Source organism: Corylus avellana, chromosome 8, assembly GCF_965113065.1.
Source record: "Corylus avellana chromosome 8, dhCorAvel1.hap1.2, whole genome shotgun sequence".
Lineage (NCBI taxonomy): Eukaryota > Viridiplantae > Streptophyta > Magnoliopsida > Fagales > Betulaceae > Corylus > Corylus avellana.
The window spans coordinates 16,790,950-16,810,325 of record NC_142497.1 but is presented as its reverse complement, the minus strand read 5'-3'; the positions used below and the strand labels follow the sequence as shown (position 1 = coordinate 16,810,325).

The window sequence follows — 19,376 nt, the reverse complement described above, 5'->3', positions numbered from 1 at the left end:
AAATGTCCCCATATGGACACGATTTATTAGAAGGCCTCTATTTCAAGCATTAGTAAACTTGGTTTTTGTAGTAGTGTTTATTTTAAAAAAAAAAAAAACAAATCACAAATTTAATACAATATATAAATCACTAAATCAGAAAACCAGAAAGGGCAATAGAGATGAAAAAGTATAAACATAAAATTCCCCTACACTAACATGGACAAGCTTAGGAAAAACGAAAAAACCAAACAGTGCAAGGAACAAAGGCATTTATTTTGAAAGCCCTTGGTGCTGATCACGACCGTTGAACCCAACTCAAAAAATCTTGCAGCTCTTAGACAATGGGATCCCTCGAGAGCAAATAAACTAATAATGGTGCATGTTACGTGCATGTTACGTACAAACCATCAAGCTCGTTTGATCACAAAGAATGCAACCACGGCAACTCCAATGGACTCTAACATTCCATGCCTACTAAGACTTACTGCAGCAGCCGCATCCACTTTGGCAGCCGCAGACGGAGTCACCGGAGCATCCTCCTTTGTTGGCTTAGGCTTCGACGACGTTGGTGCGACTACGGGGGCTAGCGCTGCTGTTACTTTTTTAGGCTTAGGATTGAAAATGTCCAACGGGAGAAGCACTTTGGTCACCTGATAAATGACAAGCTGGTCATCCGAATACACTGTGTTGCCTAATGTGGCGTTCACAAGGCCAGTCGAGATGTTCACTTGGTTTCCAGCAGTGGTAATGTTCATCGGAAATGCACCAGCATCTCCCGCTTCCGTCGGCACCGGATTGCTCAAGGTTTGGAAGTTTGAGAGAGTAACAACGGTGTTCAAGATATGAAATTGAAGTAGTTGGGTCTTTTGTAGGTCAGATAGGGAGTTTATAGTGCCCGCTTTAAGATTCGAAAATGCAGAATCTGTAGGGGCAAAGATGGTAAACCCATTGTTTGAATTGTTGAGCTGCCCATAGAGTTGCTTAGCCACACCTGTGCTTTTTAAGAGGCGGACAAAGACAGAATACCCATGGGCCTTTCCAAGGATTTTGGTGACGTCAGTGGCACCGGTCTGCACCGGGACCAGGGCAGGCTGGGCTGGGGCTGGGGCTTTGGAGGCCGGCTGGACTGGGGGAAGGGCAGGCTGAGCAGGGGGACTGGCGGGCTGAGCCGGGGGATTGGCTGGCGGAGCTGGGGTGTCGGCGGGCTTGGTTGGAGCTGCAGCCGGCTGGGCTGAAGTTGTGATGCAATGGAAGAGAAATACAAGTAGAATTGAGAGGGAGGACATTGCCTGTTTGGCCATCTTTGTAGTGTTAATTTGGTTTGGGAAATTTACAAATGCGAGGGTGTTTTTTGCACAAGTGTGTGATATGTGTGGGAAGGAGGATAGCGCTTTTATGAGGGCGGGAGAGAGTTTAGTTAGGTGAAAGGGTAGAAATCTAGCTACAAATCCTTAGTTGTTTGCAGCTTACCTGTCTTGGAAAGGTGGATAGAATGAGTGCTTTTAATTTGCTGATTTAGTGGCTTGTTTGCTTGGGAAGGCAGGAAAAACAAGATGAATATGATTGCCTTGCTTTCACATAGTACTGCACGAAAAGAGAGAATTGGCAATCAGTGGCCCGGGGTCATTAGGGGCCTTAGGGCCCTCTCTAAAGTCCATACATGTAGTACTTAAACCTTGTTTTTTTTTATTTCCTAATTAAATAAGAAAATTTAAGCAAATCCCAATAGAACTACATATAGAAGGGCATTTCTACATTAGCAGCTCACTATACCAGTTTTGTTCTTCATGAAATAATTAAATGTGTCTAATTATTAATAGAACCTTTTTTTTTAAACGGGTAAGCACAAGGTGAAGGAAAGCAGATGAACATTTGAATTAATAACATCCGCTTCATGAGGTGCAGTCTTCAGCCGATGGAGCTACCCGTTGGAGACAATTATTAATGAAATTATATATATACGTGGCTTATCAATATTTAAAGATTTTTTTTATTTTTTATTTTTTATTTTATTTTCCTTTTAAGAGTTAGGAGATTGTAACGTATAAGCTATATGAATGCTTCAAGAGGGGCGAGTATGCTAATAATTAATTAATTAATTTTTTATGAGTATGTTAATCTTTTATTTTCGGTTCATTTCAATTAGATAAAGACCTCAGTTGGTTCATTTCACAAACACAGAAACATTGCAACAACTAGATAGAATCTTTCTCTCTCTTTCTCTCTTCATTTCACTAACATATATAGAAACATTGCATCAACTAGATATAACCTGTCTCTATGACATGTTATTACAAATAGTCTCGTTTCGTTTAATGTAGGTGGTTACTTACATATGCGGCACAGTCGATGGTAATTTTTTTTTTTTTTTTTTATGGGTAAGTTAAGCTTTTATTTTCTTTTCATTTCGAGTAGATAAAGACCTCGATCAGTGGGTTCATTTCACTAACATAGAAACGTTGCATCAACTAGATAGAACCTCTCTCTCTCTCAAAAATAAAAATAATTGTTGATGAAATAAGATAAGTATTAGAGAAAGCAAGTTGATGGTAATTTTATGAGAATCGCTTTGCCTCAACCTTATAATTATGGTTGGGTCTTATAAAATAGTTTTGATAAAATGTATAATTATAATTAGCTTGCACTTCTTTCGAGTTATTTTATGTATAACTTTATGTTTTTGTATATATATATATATATATATATATACACATAAAGACTTTTCTGGCTCATTTAGTATATAGTAATTCATTCCGAATCTAATGGTAATTTTAAAAGTCACTTATCTTTAAAGGGATAAATGTGAGATAAAAGTCTTACTTATAACACTTCTCAAGTGGACTTATCATTTCCTTTGAACCCTTCTTTTGGTATAAATGGGAATCAATTTGTTTTTTTTTTTTTTTTTTTTTTTTTTTTTATATGTCAACACAAGAGGGAGGAGAGGAATTCGAACTAGTGACCTCTACTTTAATAGGCGTGGTCCCAGCCGATTAATCGGACAATGAGAATCAATTCTAAAACTAGAATAGAAGTGCACTTTCTGTGTGTTAGAATATATTATGATATTTGGGAGATTGATTTATTTCTTTGTATAAGTTAATTATTTCCTGTAAGATTTTTCATTAGCTCTCTTATTATATTTCTTATTCTATCTGACTTTATTTAACTATAAATAGGCATTTTCAGTACACAATTACAACACAGCGAAATAAAGAGTCCAATTCAAGTTTTTTATTCTCTAGTTTATTTTAACATTTTTTATATATTTTAAGCTGGAATAAAGGTGCAGTTATTCTCATCTCAGACCTATCCCAGCAAATGTGAAAATTTTGAAAGGCCCTATTAAGTACTCAGTAAGTGGATCCCAATGAGGCATCCTAGAGACACTAAACAAAACCCATTATTGGACACGTGTGAACAGTAGGGCATTTTTGATAACATCACAAAATGGTGACGTTTTCTGAGTAAGGGTGTCATTTGAACAGTATCACGTCATTAATTAATAACGTGTAAACAGTAACACGTCATTAATTTGAAATTTTGAATTTTTAAATTTTTTTCCTTTCTTCTTTCTTCTTTCTCCCTTCTTTCTTCTTTGCCCCCTCTTATTTTCTCACCTCCCCTCCATAACAGAGAGCCAGAGAGAAGGCTCTCCTTCTTCCATCTTCCTTCTTCCCTGGGTGTTTCAGAGAACAATTAGAGAGAGAGAGTTTCAGAGAAGTGAAATTGGTGGGTGTTGGCCGAATGGATCTATTGGGTTTATCAAAGGTAAAACTCATCCCTTTTAGCCTTTAATTCTTGATTTTTCGTTGATTTCAATTGGGTATTTGATTTTGGGGGTTATTTCAATTGGAGTATTGTTGAGGGGTGTGGTTGAGTTGGTTCCCCTTGAAGTGGGAACCTTTTTTTTTTTTTTTTTCAGTTGGTGTAAACAAATTTGTTCACTGGTTCACGGCTGAAGTGGGGTTTGTTTTTTTTCAGTGAGTGAACAAATTTGTTGGCCGAATGGGTTCAGACGTTCTTGTTCAGTCATTTCGTCCGGATGGCCTGTGCACGGCTAGCGAACGGAGCTCTCGGGTTGAAAGTACTGACTTGTTGCACACAGTCCTTCCGGACGAACACTCTTCCCGTCGGAACGGGAATCCCTTGAAATTGCTACTGCTCTACCCCTCCATTTTTTTTTTAATTCAAATTTTATTTGAAAACATTTAAATATTTATAATAAAAATTTTATATATATATTTGGTAAAAATTATTTTTTTATCATTTTTTTCAAGGGCAGTAACGTTTGCACAGTTGACACGTCACCAAAACGGCACTATCCCTTTTCTAGACTATGCAATTTTTGGCATTTCAAAAACGTCACTAAAGGCACGTCACTAACCATATAATGACTTTTTTGGCCCAAAAAACGTCACTATTTGACAGTCGTTAAACTCCTATATTTTTTTTAAGTGAAGTGAGAACTGGTATCAAAAAAAAAAAATGCTACATTTTTTTCACCGTTTCTTCTCTTATCTTTCACCTTTTCAAAATTATTATTTGATTTGTAAAATCATATGGATCCTACACATAAACCCTATTAATCTAATCGTAATTTTGAAAAACGAGAAAATTCAAAGAATATAGCAGGTAAACTACACTTAGCTTCTCAATCAACCCCATTATTTGCTATTTGCAATTTTCTTGTAATATTTTTGGGAAAACTTCACTGAGGACTTCTAAACTTTCACCCGTTTTGAAATATTTTCTCTGAACTTTAAAATCTTTCAATTTAGTCTCCTGAACTTTCAATTGCTTTCAATTTGGACCCCTCTGTCAGATTTTAAACGTCACATGACGTTTATATCCCTGATTTTTGTATAAAATTCCAACTTCTAAAATGTTTTTTTATTTTAAAAAAAAAAAAAAAAAATCAGGGATTTTTTGGTCTTTTTTTAAATTTTTGACGGCTAAAATTAACGGAAGGGTCCAAATTGAGAGCAATTAAAAGTTCAAGTGACTAAATTAAGAGATTTTGAAGTTCAAGGAGTATTTCAAAACGGGTGGAAGTTTGAGGGTCCTTAGTAAAATTTTCCCTAATTTTTTTTTTTAATTTGATTCATTAATCAATCCTACCGATTTACTTAAGGGGTTGCAATATCTTTCTTTTGCCCCCCTAAAATTACAAAATACCCTTAAAAAAAATTTTGTTAGTGGCAATATTTGTTTTTAATCGTTAGTGGCAATATTTTGTCTTTCCAGGGGTAGAAGTGGGACATTGCAATATACTGGTAGACTCGTAGGACACATTAACCAAATTGAAAAATTAGAAAAATATTAAAAATTGAGTGATAGATTAATCGAAGTAAATGTAGTTCCCATAAAAATAAATTAAAAAAAGATGGTTTGACTGTTTAAACTAAAAACACAAATAGGCATAGAATGGACCCAAGTAGTGACTGTTTAAACTCGAATGAGTAAAAAAATGTGTTGCCTCGACTAATATTAGTCACGTTCGAACTCAATATTTCCTTAACTTGAATATACCAAATAACTCAAGCTTAAAATCGAAATCGAGTTCCCAACAATGGAGGCAGGGGATTCAGAGAGAGAGAGATAGGGTGCGAAGGTGGTGAGTTGATGGAAGTGGAAATGAGAGAGGATTCGTGGGAGAAATTTCTGCTTAAGCCCAGTGACACTTTTCAGTTGAGGATTAGAGCATTCTCAGCAGTTTCCTCGTCATTTTTCCTATATTTAAGGATTCAAACTACTTTTTGCTTCTCTATATCAAAATACACTCCAATAGCTTCCCTTAATCATTCCCTTAATCATTCCCAATATCATTAAAATATTATTACTTTTTATTTTATTTTATTCTTTTAATTTATTAGACAAACTTTCTCTCTCTCCCTCATATTTCTTCCCGAGAATGAAACCCATTTGAAATCCATCATCTTCTTCCATAGAGTCCACAAAATAGTAGTAATATTTGATGTTTTGGTTTCAGTTTCAGTTTCTTAAATTTTTGTCCGGCATGACGAAGAAGAACGAAGAGTGGGTGTCGTCCGGCATGACGAAGAAGAACAGATATGCGTTGTACTGGGTTTTTGAAGGCATATGCGTTGTTCTCTTAAATCTACTGAGTTTCTATTTCTATGGATGATTTTGGTTTCTTGAGGGCAAAAGTCTATGGTTGATTTTGGTTTCTTGAGGGTTGATCCAAAACCTGTGGTTGATTTTGGTTTCTTAAGGGCAAAAAACAACTGGGTTTCCAGATTAAGAAGAAGAAGAACGGAGATCAGAAGTAACGGAGATCAAAAATAGCGTCTACGATTTCTTCTCCGATTTGCAGTCCACAAAATAGCAGTAATATTTGATGTTTTGGGAGTGATGTTGGTTGAACTCCATTACATTTGCAGGTGCTTGAACAAAGAAGAAGAGGAAGCTTTGAGAGGCGCGAGAGGAGAGAGAGTATTTTCTTATTTGTGATTATAATAATAGCAAGGAACGCTACAGTGGAACCCAAAACATTGGGTTCTACTGTAGCATCTGATGGTTTAAGGAAGCATATAGGAAGTCTGCTGTGGGTGACTTTTTGCGATTTTTTGAACATTTTTCTTAAACTTAGGGAACAGACCCCCTTATAGGGAGTCTGCTGAGAATGCTCTTAGAGGGAGAAATTTGCATAGATTCTGCAAATGAGAAAGCTAGAAAGAACAGTAAAGATGAAAAAGTAAAAACATTAAAAACGGCCCTTTAACTTCGACCCTTTTTCTTTTTTTCAGGGAAGAAGTTCGACCTCAACATTAACAATCTTCGCAAAAAAAAAAAAAAAAAAAAAAAAGATGGATTGTTTCCAAAGCACTTGATGTTGATCACGACCGTTGAACCCAATCAGTAAATCTTGCATCACTAGACACTTGGAGCCCACCAGACATTTAATATAATCCATTAAGTTCCTTTCATAACAAAGAATGCAACCACAGCAACTCCAATGGATGCCAACATTTCATGCCTGCAGAGTCTCACTGCAGCAGCCTCGTCCACTTTAGAAGCACCAGATGGACTCTCAGCAGCATCAGCATCCTTATCTGTCTTAGGCTTCGACGACGGCGCCGCGGCTACTTTCGGCTTGGGAGAAAAAATGTTCACCGGAAGAAGTACTTTGCTCACCTGATAAATAGCAAGCTGGTCATCCGAATATACTGTACCGCCCACTGTGGTGTTCACAAGGCCAGTGGAGATGTTAACTTGGTTTCCAGCCGTGGTAATGTTCAGCGGAAACCCGTTTTCGCCGACATCTCCAGCTTCTGTTGGCACTGGATTGCTCAAGGTTTGGAAGTTTGAGAGTGTAACAATGGTGTTCAAGATATGAAACTGTATTAGTTGGGTTTTTTGTAGGTCAGACAAAGAGTTTAAAGTACCCCCTTTGAGATCTGAGAAAGCGGAATCAGTAGGAGCAAAGATGGTAAACCCGATATTTGTGTCGTTGAGCTCCCCAAATAGTTGCCCGGCCACGCCTGTGCTCTTTAAGAGGCGGATAAAGACCGAGTATCCACCGGCCTTTTTGAGGATTTTGGTAACGTCGGTGGGACCCTTCTGCACTGGGATCAGGGCAGACTGGGCCGGGGCATTGGCAGGCTGGGCTGGGGCCTTGGCGGGCTGGACCGGGGGATTGGCTGGCAGTTGGGCCGGGGCATCGGCGGGCTTGGCGGGAGCCGCGGCTGGCTGAGCTGAAGTTGTGATGCAATGGAAGAGAAACACAAGTAGAATTGAGAGGGAGAGGACTCCTTGTTTGGTCATCTTTGTGTGTGCTTTGTGCTTGGGGAATTTGCAAATGCAAGAGTGGTGCTTGCGGGAGTGTTTGATATGTGTGGGGATGAAGGAGAAGGTTTTTATTGAGGCCGGGAGAGAGTGTAGTTAGGTGAAAGGGGATAATTCTTAGTTAACTCCTTAGTTTTTTGCAGCTTAGCTGTCTTGGAAAGGTGGAGGGGATGAATTAGTGGATAGAATGAGAGATTTTGTTGTTTTAGCAACTAGTTTGCTTGGGAATACAGGAAAAAGAGAGGGGATCTTAGTTGTATGTGCAGGAAAATAAAGACATCATCGCTTTTGCTTTCACGTGTAATTGTCGTTAGCCATGAAAACTCATTTGTTTCCCACAAGCTTACGGGGGAAGTAGAAGAGAATAGTTCTTATCCGGATTTTGGTTCCTTAAATATAGTGAAAATCAACCCACCTTAACTTTGTCACTTTGTGCAATTTGTACTAATGGTGAATGTTCTTGCTTTTTCTTTTTCTAATTAAGGAAGGAAAATATAAGATTCTAATCATCGATATTCACTTCGGGTTAGGCTAAAATCCAAATTGGGAAGTTTTTAGTTCATTAGCATGACGGTTTCCAATTCTCAGCCAGCTTGAAACCCCAAATTTTATAAGCATTTCAATGTGGCTAGATCATGATGCCAATCCCCTCAATAGAAGTGAAAGTAAAAATTATAGAATCACATAATAAGCTAAAGAGATGAAAGCATAAAAGAAAGACACAATTAAGGTGGTTCGGCCTATGACTTATGTACCGCATGTTAAAACATTTTCTTGGCTATATATTTCATTTATTATTTGATTGTATACAAGACTCTATTTATAGAGAATGAGTATGAATGTTACACATATCTTCTACTTATACATTAACAACGATAAATTTAATTTACACAACTATCTTGTAACTCTTAAGTTCTTGTAACTCTTATTTCTTGACTTTTTATAACTCTTGTTTCAAATGTTGAGGTTTGATCTTGAACATCAAATCACTACAAAAAAAATACACATTTAATGATTAATGTCATTTTACTGTTCAAATGACGCTATTTTTAAATAGTGTTGTTTGAATAGTGAACCGTAATTAATTTCAAATTTTGAATTTAAAATTTTAAAAATTAAAATTTTGAAATATTTAAAACTTATATTTTAAAGTTATATATTATATTTAAATATAATATAATATTATCGGTTTTTACTTTCACCCGGACACACATAAAAACATTTTTTTTATCCCTTTTTCTCACATAAAAATTTCTACTTTCTTCTTTCACCCTTTTTCTCACACCTCCCTGATTCCCCTCTTCTTTTCTCACTTTCTCATTGGGTTCATTTGGGAGTGTGTTTTTAAGCGTTTTTAAACTAAATTGCAATTTTAGAGTGTTTAGGATTGCAATTTTAAAAACACAAATTTTAAAATAGTGAAAAAAAAAATCCGCAATTTCTATAAGCTGACTAGAGAGTGCTTATTTGAAAAAGTGCGAATTTAAACCAAAATCACAATTTCACTTAAAAAAAATTTGGGGCAATATTTACCTATTTGGCCATGAAACCACAATTATATGCTATTGTTATCTAAACACTCAATTGATAAAAAAATACTTTTTAACATGTTTTATCAAACACATGTGCGATTTTGAAAAGTAGCGATTTCAAAAAAGTAATTTTTAAAAACGTAATTTTTAAAATCTCACTTATTGAAATCCCACTCCCAAACAGGCCCTTCGTCCAGAACAGAGAATGAGACAGAGAGAAAGAGAGAGCAAGAGAGCGAGAGAAAGAGAGATGGAGCGAGAGAGCTGAGATGGAAACTGTTAGAATATAATCAGAATATATTCTGATTATATTCTGATAATCACCATAATTACTGATAATCACCATAATTGCTGATTATCACCATAATTGCTGATTTGATATATTTTCCCTGTATATACATTGATATTATTCTGTAATATTGTACATTAATTCCTTGATTGTAATTCCTATTTTATCTGGCCTTATTCAACTATAAATAGGCCTCATTGTATACAGTTCTAAACACACAGAAATACAATATTCAGTTTATCCCTATATTCTCTAGTATTCTATATTTTATTTTAACAGAAACTAAGAGCCCATGAGACAGAGAGAGGTCGAAACCCATGGGTCATCACCTCGTCCTCATTCCCTCTTCCTTCTTCCCTGTTCCTTCTTTCCTTCTTTCCCTTTCTTCTCCTCTGTTGAGAGAGAGAGAGAGAGAGAGTTTCAAAGAAGTGAAATTGGTGGGTGTTGGCCAGGCAGATCTACTAAGTTTATCAAAGGTAAAAGTGATCCCCTTTAGCCTTTAATTCTCGATTTTCAATTGATTTCAATTGGGTATTTGATTTTGGGGGTTATTTTAATTGGAGCTACGGAGTAAATTAAAACATCGGCTACTATGACTGGAACTTGGACTTGATGCTCGACTACCATGGCCAAAACATGGACATCAGCTTCTTTGGCTAACAACAGCAACTATGGCCAGGACTCGAATATTAGCGAGTATTTGACGGACATCAGCTACAATGGCCAAAATTGGGGCAACTATAGGCCTTAAATCGGTCATATGGTCATGTGATGTAGGGTGGAATTCGCACCTAACAAGTTTTACTAGAAATGTCATATCTCGAGTTTTAGACATTGGATTAGAGCAAGCTTGGTGGCATTGGAAAGCTATTTTTTTATTTTTTATTTTTGACATGTCTACACAAGAGAGTTGAAGGGATTCAAACTAATGATATCTGGTTCATGAAGCGTGATCCCTAGCCAATTGAGCTACTCCTTGAGGAGAGAAAGCCAATTTAAAGATCTAAACAATTTTTACTAGGTCAAAATAGTGTGTAAAAGGAATATTAGAAAGCTGGACGGAAATAAAGACAGAAATCCAAGAAGGAAAGATTTGATTTCTCTTTTGGAGAATGTAATGAAGATCTTATTCCAAAATTCAAATAATCCAGCAATAAAATATATTATATTTCATTATTTACATTCTTTAAATTACATTTTTATTTAATTTTAATTTTTCCTCTATTATTCTAGAAATTTTCATTATAGGCTTAGGTTTACTTTTGCTCCAAGTTTACTTATTGCTATAAATAGTGCACATCTAATATGTAAGAGGAGAGTTGAATTATGTTTATCATAAGTTTATCAATGAGAAATACTTAGAGGTTGAGTTTTCTCTTATGTTTTCCTTGAATCCTTGATAGACTCAACGTTTTTTAGAAGAGTTGTGAATTACATATTGTTTGTCTTTGTGACCCAAGGCGTCACACTACATCAGTTGATATTAGAGCCCAAGTTACTTTCCATAGCTCCACATGGACAGAGATGGAGCAAGCTCTTTACAAACTTGAACAATGTATACGAGCGCGAAGAAGAAGCACATAAGGATCAATTGATGATTCATTTGTATTGTGCAAATTTATTTAACTCGCAAGTGCATAAATCGATTGTAATTTAATGGATTGCAAGTGTGAGGTCGATCCCACAGAGAATTGTATTTTTGAAAAAGCAATTCAAATCTAAACTAATTTTACCCTAACCTAGTTCCAAAAGGGTTTTGAATTTTGGTTTTAAAAAATTAAAAGACAAACATAAACTAATTAAAATAAACTACGAGACAAAATACTAAGGTTTAGGAATTCACACACACTGAATCATAACAACATATTTCCATGTTTATCAATATTAATCTGAAGTTCTCACAATTAAAATCTTATATATGTTTTACTATGCTTCAAACAATTAATCAAAATCATCTCATATATCTATTCATTGCACAAATCACAAGAGGAATCCAATATCAATTAAATCATCAGGTGTATCCATAAATCACAAAAAATATCCAATCTTAATTGAAACACCAAATGTATCCGTAGAACAAATCACAAGGGATATCCAATTATTTAGGCAAATAAAATCAACCAATCAATTACGTGAAATTATCTTATATCATCAAGTGCATCCTTGAATCACAAAAGATATCTAAGAATCACTTCACACATTGAAAAAAAGTAAAACAATTGAAATATTAAACCCAATAAAATCAGATAAATAAAGACTTACATGAAAATATTGATGTTCTTCATCGGTGAGGCTTCATCCCCAACCTTAGTTGAAAATTTAGCTCCACATAAAAATAAAACCTATATTTAAAGAAAACTTAAACTAAAAAGAGAAAAACTGTAGAATTTTACTCTCTGGAATCCTGTATATTTTCTTGAATGCAAATAAGTCTATTTTTAGGCTTAGGGAAGTCCTAGAAGCCCTATTAAACCTAGATAACTCGGAGGTCTGTCTCCCAGTCAAAATAGAAGTCTGAAATCGCAATATCCTACAAAAAAACGATTTTTTATTGACATAAGTTTTCTGACGTGTCAGGTGGTCTGACACGTCAGCAAATCCTCATGACGGGGTAATTTTGACATGTTTCAGGCGTTAAGATTGTGGGTGTTAGAAACGGAAAATTTCTGACGTGTTAGATTTAACACGTCAGAATTTCTTGACGTGTTAGAGTTAACACGTCAGAATTTTCTGATGTGTCAAAATTGGCACGTTAGAAAAATTTTCTGACGTGTCACTTTCTGACATGTCAAAAATTTTCTGACGTGTCAAATTTCGACACGTCAGTAAATTTTTTAATTAAAAAAAATCCAGAAAAATTATTTTTTTAATAATTTTAAATTACTGACATGTTAATTTTGACACATCAGTAATTTAAAAATTATTAAAAAAATAATTTTCTTTTTTTTTTTAATATTTTCTGGATTTTTTTTCAATTAAAAATTTTATTAATTTAAATTATTTTTCAATTAAAATAATATATATATATATATATATATATATATATATATATATATATATATATATTTTAATTCTGGTAAAAAAAAAAAAAAAAATCAGCATCATGGATCTTCATTTTCACCCATGGCCAGCTCTCTCCCTCCCTGATCTGATCTTCTTTTCTCCATTTTCACCCATGGCCAGCTCTCTCCCTCCCTGATCTAATCTTCTTTCCTCCATTTTCACTCTCTCTTTTCTTTCCTCCATTTTCAAAAACCCAATTACAAAAAATCTTCAAAAAATCAAAAACCCAAATAAAAAAATAAACCTTATGCTTCTTCGATCTTCTTCTCTTCAAATAAAAAATCTCTCAAATCAAATCAAAATAAACCAAATCAGAGCTTCTTCAAATCAAAAATCTCTCTTCTTCGATCTTCTTCTCTTCTCCTTTTTTTTCTTCTGCTTCTCTTCTTCGATCTTCTCTTCTCCTTTAGTTTTTCTTCTTCTTGATCTGCTTTTCTTCTAGCTCTGCTGTCATGCAGAGAGATTGAGAGAGAAGAGGGACATTAGAGAGAAGAGAGAGGTTCAGAGAGAAGAGAGAGATTGAGAGATAAGGGAAAGAAAATCTGAAATTAAATAAGAAAAGTAGACGTGGAGGAATAATAAATAATAAAAGAGGGAAAGTAGAGGGAAAATGAAGTTGAATGTCCCGCTATTTTTTTTTGACGTGCTAGTTTCAGCACGTTAGAAATTTCTGACGTGCCAAATTAGCACGTCAGAAATAATATATATATATATATATATATATATATATATATAAACATGATATATATAATATAAAATAAATATGATATAAAAAAAAAATTATAACAGATTCTGACATGCCAAATATGGCACATCAGAAATTCCTAATGTGCCAATTCTAGCACGTCAGGATTTCTTTTATCTTTTTTATTTTTTATTTTTTTATTTTTTTATTTTTTTATTTCGTCTTCATTCTTTTTCTCTCCCTTTCTTAATTAATTCATTCTTCTTCTCTCCCTTTTTTTTTTCTCTCTCTCTACACGCTTCTATTCTTCATTCTTCTAATTTTTTTTTTTCCTTTTCTTTCTCCTCCCCCAAGTTGTTCCAACACACCATAGTGTGCACACCCTACAATTTTTTTTTTCTTCTCTCTCTGCAAGCTTCTATCTTCTTCATTTTTATTTTGTTTTTTAAATTCCTGACGTGCTGAACCAGCACATCAGAAATTTCTGACGTGCTAGTTTCATCACGTCAGAACCTGTAAAAAAAAAATTTGAAATATATATCTTAATATAAATAAACCTGATATATATATATATATATATATATTTTACAGATTCCTGACATGCTAAAATTTTTTTAGCACGTTAGAAACCTGATATATTAAAAAAAAAATTAAATTGAATTTAAATTTCCCGACGTGTGAAATATTGACACGTTAAGAAATCCTGACGTGTTGGATGTAACACGTCAATAAATATTGACGTGGCACATTCAACACGTCAAAACAAAATTTGTTGACGTGCCAGTTTTGACACGTCAACATTTACTGACGTGGCAAAAAAATGATACTGTTTGCCACATCAAAAAATTGCCTTTTTTTTGTAGTGATATGATTCGTCCAGATTTGTGTCCTTTGATTGCGGGTCGATTTTGGCATAGTACCTGTCCGAATTAGAAAAATCATATTTCACAATTAACTGTATTATTTTGACTTAGCTTTCCAATGCTGCTTAAATCACTTCAATCCGATATTTGAGCAGAAAGTTATGGTCAAAATACTGAGACATATGCAGAATCTGAATTTGAATCCAATCCGAAATTTTATCCATTCTGAACTTTAATCCAATCTAATCTTTAATCTAATTTAACATTTTCTTAGATTTGATTAAACTTAACCACCTCATCTAGGTCTTCCCAAAGTATCATTTCTTTCAATTTTTGCATTTTTTTCTTTAAAGCTGTAATTTTTCTTTAATAACCTACAAAACACTAAAAATACAAAATATTAAATAACGACACAGCTAAAGGATTAACTAATGTAAATAAAGGGGTCCAAATATGCAATATTTGGCACTTATTAGTTTGCAACACATGGAAGAGCAATTTGTTGGTATGGTTGAGGAATTTGAAGAGTAGATGCACGCCCTCACCAATCAATTTGCCACCATTGCTGTTCCAAACAATATTCGTCGTTAACCAACTCCATGTGATTTAGACAAGGATGACGGGGTTACTTATAGTGAGGTGCGATCTCAATGGAGGAATGTACGTTCTGACGCCCGGGGTTCGTAGCGCAACACCTTGACCGTTGTTTGCAAGCCTCAGATCTATCTACCAAATCCATCTTATGTAGAACATGAAGATGAATTTGTTGATGAGGAGTTCCAAGAAGACGAGTTTGTTAATGAAAAGGTCAAACATAGAGATGTTCATGGAGATGTTGAGCATGAAAATGTTTAAAATCCTTAACAAGGATTTGAGGATTGGAATTCTCCACCAACCTATGATGAAGATCTTGTAGAAAGTTCTTTGTCATATGATTAAGAAGAATAATCTGCAGTAAATTGGATCCTTCCAATATTCTATGGTATTTATCCTGCAGAAGATGAACCACTGGAAGAGGGAAGTCTCTCAAATAGCATTGCAATTTTTTATGAAAGTTCTATAGATCATGTGCTTGATGAGAGCACTAAAATTGAAGTCTTTGATCTTAATGTAGAAGAAATTGACTATTTTTATTTCCTTGGGGTAGATAATATTTTGTCAAATTCTCCTAACAATGATTGTCATGAATTTTGCATGGTGTAAGAGAATTTTATGTTCACAAGGAAAGAGATAATTGATAACTTGTTGGAGATTTTTGTGGCATGTGAAGAGAAGAAGGTAAATGAAATTCATTTAAAATTTGAGTTATCTCAAAGTAATGAGCAGAATTTTTAAGATGATAATCACCGTCTTGTGGTGAATAGGGAAATATTATTTGTTGTGGAATGTTACATACATTGTTTTGATTTTGAATAGAAAGGAATGGAAATGATTGATTGGGCATCCGAAGAATCGAGGCAAAGCCCAATGAAATTTGAAGGTGACTTCTCTCCAACCTGGGAATGATGATGTAGGGTGGAAATCTCACTTTATGAGTTTTACTAAAAAAGTCATATCTCGAGTTTCGAACATTAGATTGGAGCAATCTTAGTGGCTTTGAAAGCTAATTCAAAGATCAACAAAGTCATGTTTCTAGACTTTTTGGTAATTCCAATATTTACCAGGCCAAAACTGCTTGCAAAGAGAAGATTCGAAAGCTAGATGGAAATAAAGGTAAAAATCTAAGAAGAAAAGATTTGATTGCTCTTTTGGAGAATTTAATAAAGATCTTATTTCAAAAATCAAATAATCCAGGAATCAACTATATTCTATTTTGTTATTTACGTTCTTTAAATTAAGATTTTAGTTAATTGTAATTTGTCCTTTATTATTGTAGAACTTTTCCATAATAGGCTTAGGTTTACTTTTGCTCCAAGTTTACTTATTGTTATCAATACAACAAACCTAATATCTAAGATGAGAGTTGAATTATACAAACAAGCAAGTAACAATTCTTCTTAATACCTTGAGTCTATCAAAGAAAACTCAACCTCTGAGTATTTCATTGAGAAACTCATCATAAACATAATTCAACTCTCTTATTACATGTTAGGTTTGCTGTATTTTTAACAATATGCAAACTTGGAGCAAAAGTAAACCTAATACTATTAGGAAAAGTTATAGAATAATAAAGGAAAAATTAAAATTAAATAAAATCATAATTTAAGAACGTAAATAATAAAAATATAATATATTTAATTGCTGGAATAAAATATTCATTAAAATTTCCAATAGAGCAATCAAGTCTTTCCTTTGGATTCTTGCATTTAATACGCCAGCTTCTGCAACCTTTGTTCGGACGGCTCAATTACTCGTCCAGACCAATATGAGAAAAAAAAAAAAACACAACAATTTAATCCTCGTTCACCATCTATTTCAGATAGGATGGCAAACGAGCTTCTCGGTGCTCCTCTTGGTGTATCCTGTAGCTACTCGTTGAAACGAGCTTGTGTCCTCATTCGAACGCCCCGAACTGAGAACTTTTTTATTGCTCATATCTGCTGATGAGTGTCAAATATTGCATATTTGAGCTCCTTAATTTACATTTGTTAATCCTTTAACAGTATTATAATCTAATGTTTTGTGTTTTTAGTGTTTTGTAGGTTCCTAAAGGAAAACCGTGGGTTTAAGGTAAAAAATATTGAGTTTGGAAGAAAGTTCATCAAGGGTAAAAGCAACACCCGTTCGGACAGTGAAGACTCCCATCCGAACCAGAGTGTGCACGATCACAGTGATCATGCGCTCGAGCATGCAGGGGCATATCACTCCTGTCCGGATGAACCACTTATCAGATTCCGTAGCTCCAAAGCCCAGCGCCGTTTTTAGGTCAAAAAGCCCTAGAAAACCCTAGAAAAAAAACTCTATAAATAAAAGAGACATAAGATGAGGCTACAGGGTGCTGTATAGTCTGAAATTCCACAACTTTTCTCCCTTTTAGCTTAGTTTTTCTTTAGGTTTAGGTTTTATTTTTCATAATTATACGTTGCTAAATTCTCAACTAAGGTTGAGGATGAAGCCTCACCGATGAAGAATAACAATACTTTCATGTAAGTTAATTTTATCCGATTATTTTTCAATTGTTTTACACATCTTGTGTGATTTACGGATACACTTGATGGTTTGATTTAAATTGGATTTCTTTTGTGATTTGTAGAAAGAATGGATAAATGTGATGGTTTTGATTAACTCTTTGAAGTACAGTAAAACTTACATAAGATTTTTATTGTGAGAACTTCAGATAATATTGATGAACATGGAATATGTTGTTATGATTTAATGAGTGTGGATTCCAAAACCTTAGGGCTTCCTTTTGATTTATTTCATCTTATTTAGTTTATGTTTTATCTTTTATTTTCAAAACCCAAAATCAAATATTTTTCGGAACTAGGTTAGGATTAAATTAGTTTAGATATAATTTGTTCTTCAAAAACATAATTCCCTGTGAGTTCGACCTCGCACTTGCAACACTATATTGCAAAACGATTCATGTTTTTGCGATTACATTAAAATTTCACAACATCTGCTCCCATTCCCATCCTCGCCAACCTACATTATCCTCCCAGGTTGGAGATAATTCATCCTCGATTTCCGTTGGGTTTTGCCTCAATCTTTCGGATGCCCAATCAATCCCTCTCATTCCTTTCCTTTCAAAATAAAACGTAACATCCCACAATATATAATATTTTCCTATTCACCACAAGACTGTGATGATTACCTTGAAAATTTTGCTCATTACTTTGAGATAACTCAAATTTAAATGCTCTTCATTTACCTTCTTCACTTTGCATGCTATGAAAATCTCCAAAAAAATGGATTAGTTATGTCTTCCCATGTAAACCATAATAAATCATCATCTACCTATAAAATTCACCGCAATCATTGTTAGAAGAATTTGATAAAATGTCATCTACCCCAAGGAAATCAACATTGTCAATTTCTTCAACATTAAAATCGAAGACTCTACTATTAGGGCTTTCATCAAGCACATGATGTATATATAGAACTTTCATAAAAAATTACAATACTATTTTAGAGATTTACATCTTCCAATGACTCATCTTCTTCAAGGTGCATGCCGTAAAATATTGGAGGAATCCAATCTACTACAGATTCTTCCCCGTGATCATATGACAAAGAACTTCCCACTAGATCTTCATCAATGATATCGGGATCATATATTGGTGGTGAATCCTAATCCACGAATCCTTGTGAAGGAACTTCAATTTCTTCATATTCAAAATCATCATGAACATCTTCATTTTTGAACTCCTCATCAACGAACTTGCCTTCTTGGAACTCCTCATCAACAAATTCATCTTCCTCCTCCTCCGCATAAGATGGATTTGGTAGATAGATTTAAGGCTTGTGAATAATGGTTAAAACCATACCTTCCTTCCTCCATTGAGGTCGCACCTCACTATAGGCAACTACGTTATCCTCATCCAAATAACGTGGAGTTGGTTGATGGCGACAACGGTTTCGAACACCCATGGTGGCAAATTAATTGGTGAGGACTCCGAATCGAGCATAGATTTGGGTGTATATCTACTTCCCTGTTTGCTTAGCCATATTATCAAGTTGCTCTTCCATGTGCTACAAACGTTCCTTGAACCTAGTAAGACTCTAGAATGATTGTGAGTACAAAGACTGGGATAGATTACCATCAACGTGATGATTCCTTGAAGTTAGTGAGTAGATTGGCAAGCCTCGTCTGCAATCTCGTCTGCAGGCAATCCGGACGAGCCTCAACCCGAGAGCTTCGTCTGCAAGCTTGTCTAGAGACCCTTTGGATGCCTATGTTATTTTTGTCTGATGAATTTTACTAAAAGGGCCATATGTAGAGTTTCAGACCTTTGATTGGACCAAGCTTTACTGTGTTGGAAAGCTAACTCAAAGATCTACAAAGTCATGTTCACGAGGTTTGGCTAATTCCAATGTTTACAAGGTCAAAACGGGCTGCAAAGGAAAGATTGGAAAGTTAGACGACACTATTTTTAATTTATGCACTTTTATTTAGTGCCCACCCAGACGGGCCTCGTACAATTACAATTTTGACTCTATTTCATATTATAATTAGGCTTAGGGTTTGGGGGCCTATCAATGCATGTTTTATA

At 34.7% G+C, this 19,376-nt stretch overlaps 2 pseudogenes; both read right to left on the bottom strand.

Moving 5' to 3' along the window:
* Positions 1–389: 389 nt before the first annotated feature.
* Positions 390–1,286, bottom strand: LOC132163006 (fasciclin-like arabinogalactan protein 12 pseudogene; annotated as a pseudogene).
* Positions 1,287–6,918: 5,632 nt separating this feature from the next.
* On the bottom strand, positions 6,919–7,770 carry LOC132164544 (fasciclin-like arabinogalactan protein 12 pseudogene; annotated as a pseudogene).
* Positions 7,771–19,376: the final 11,606 nt, after the last annotated feature.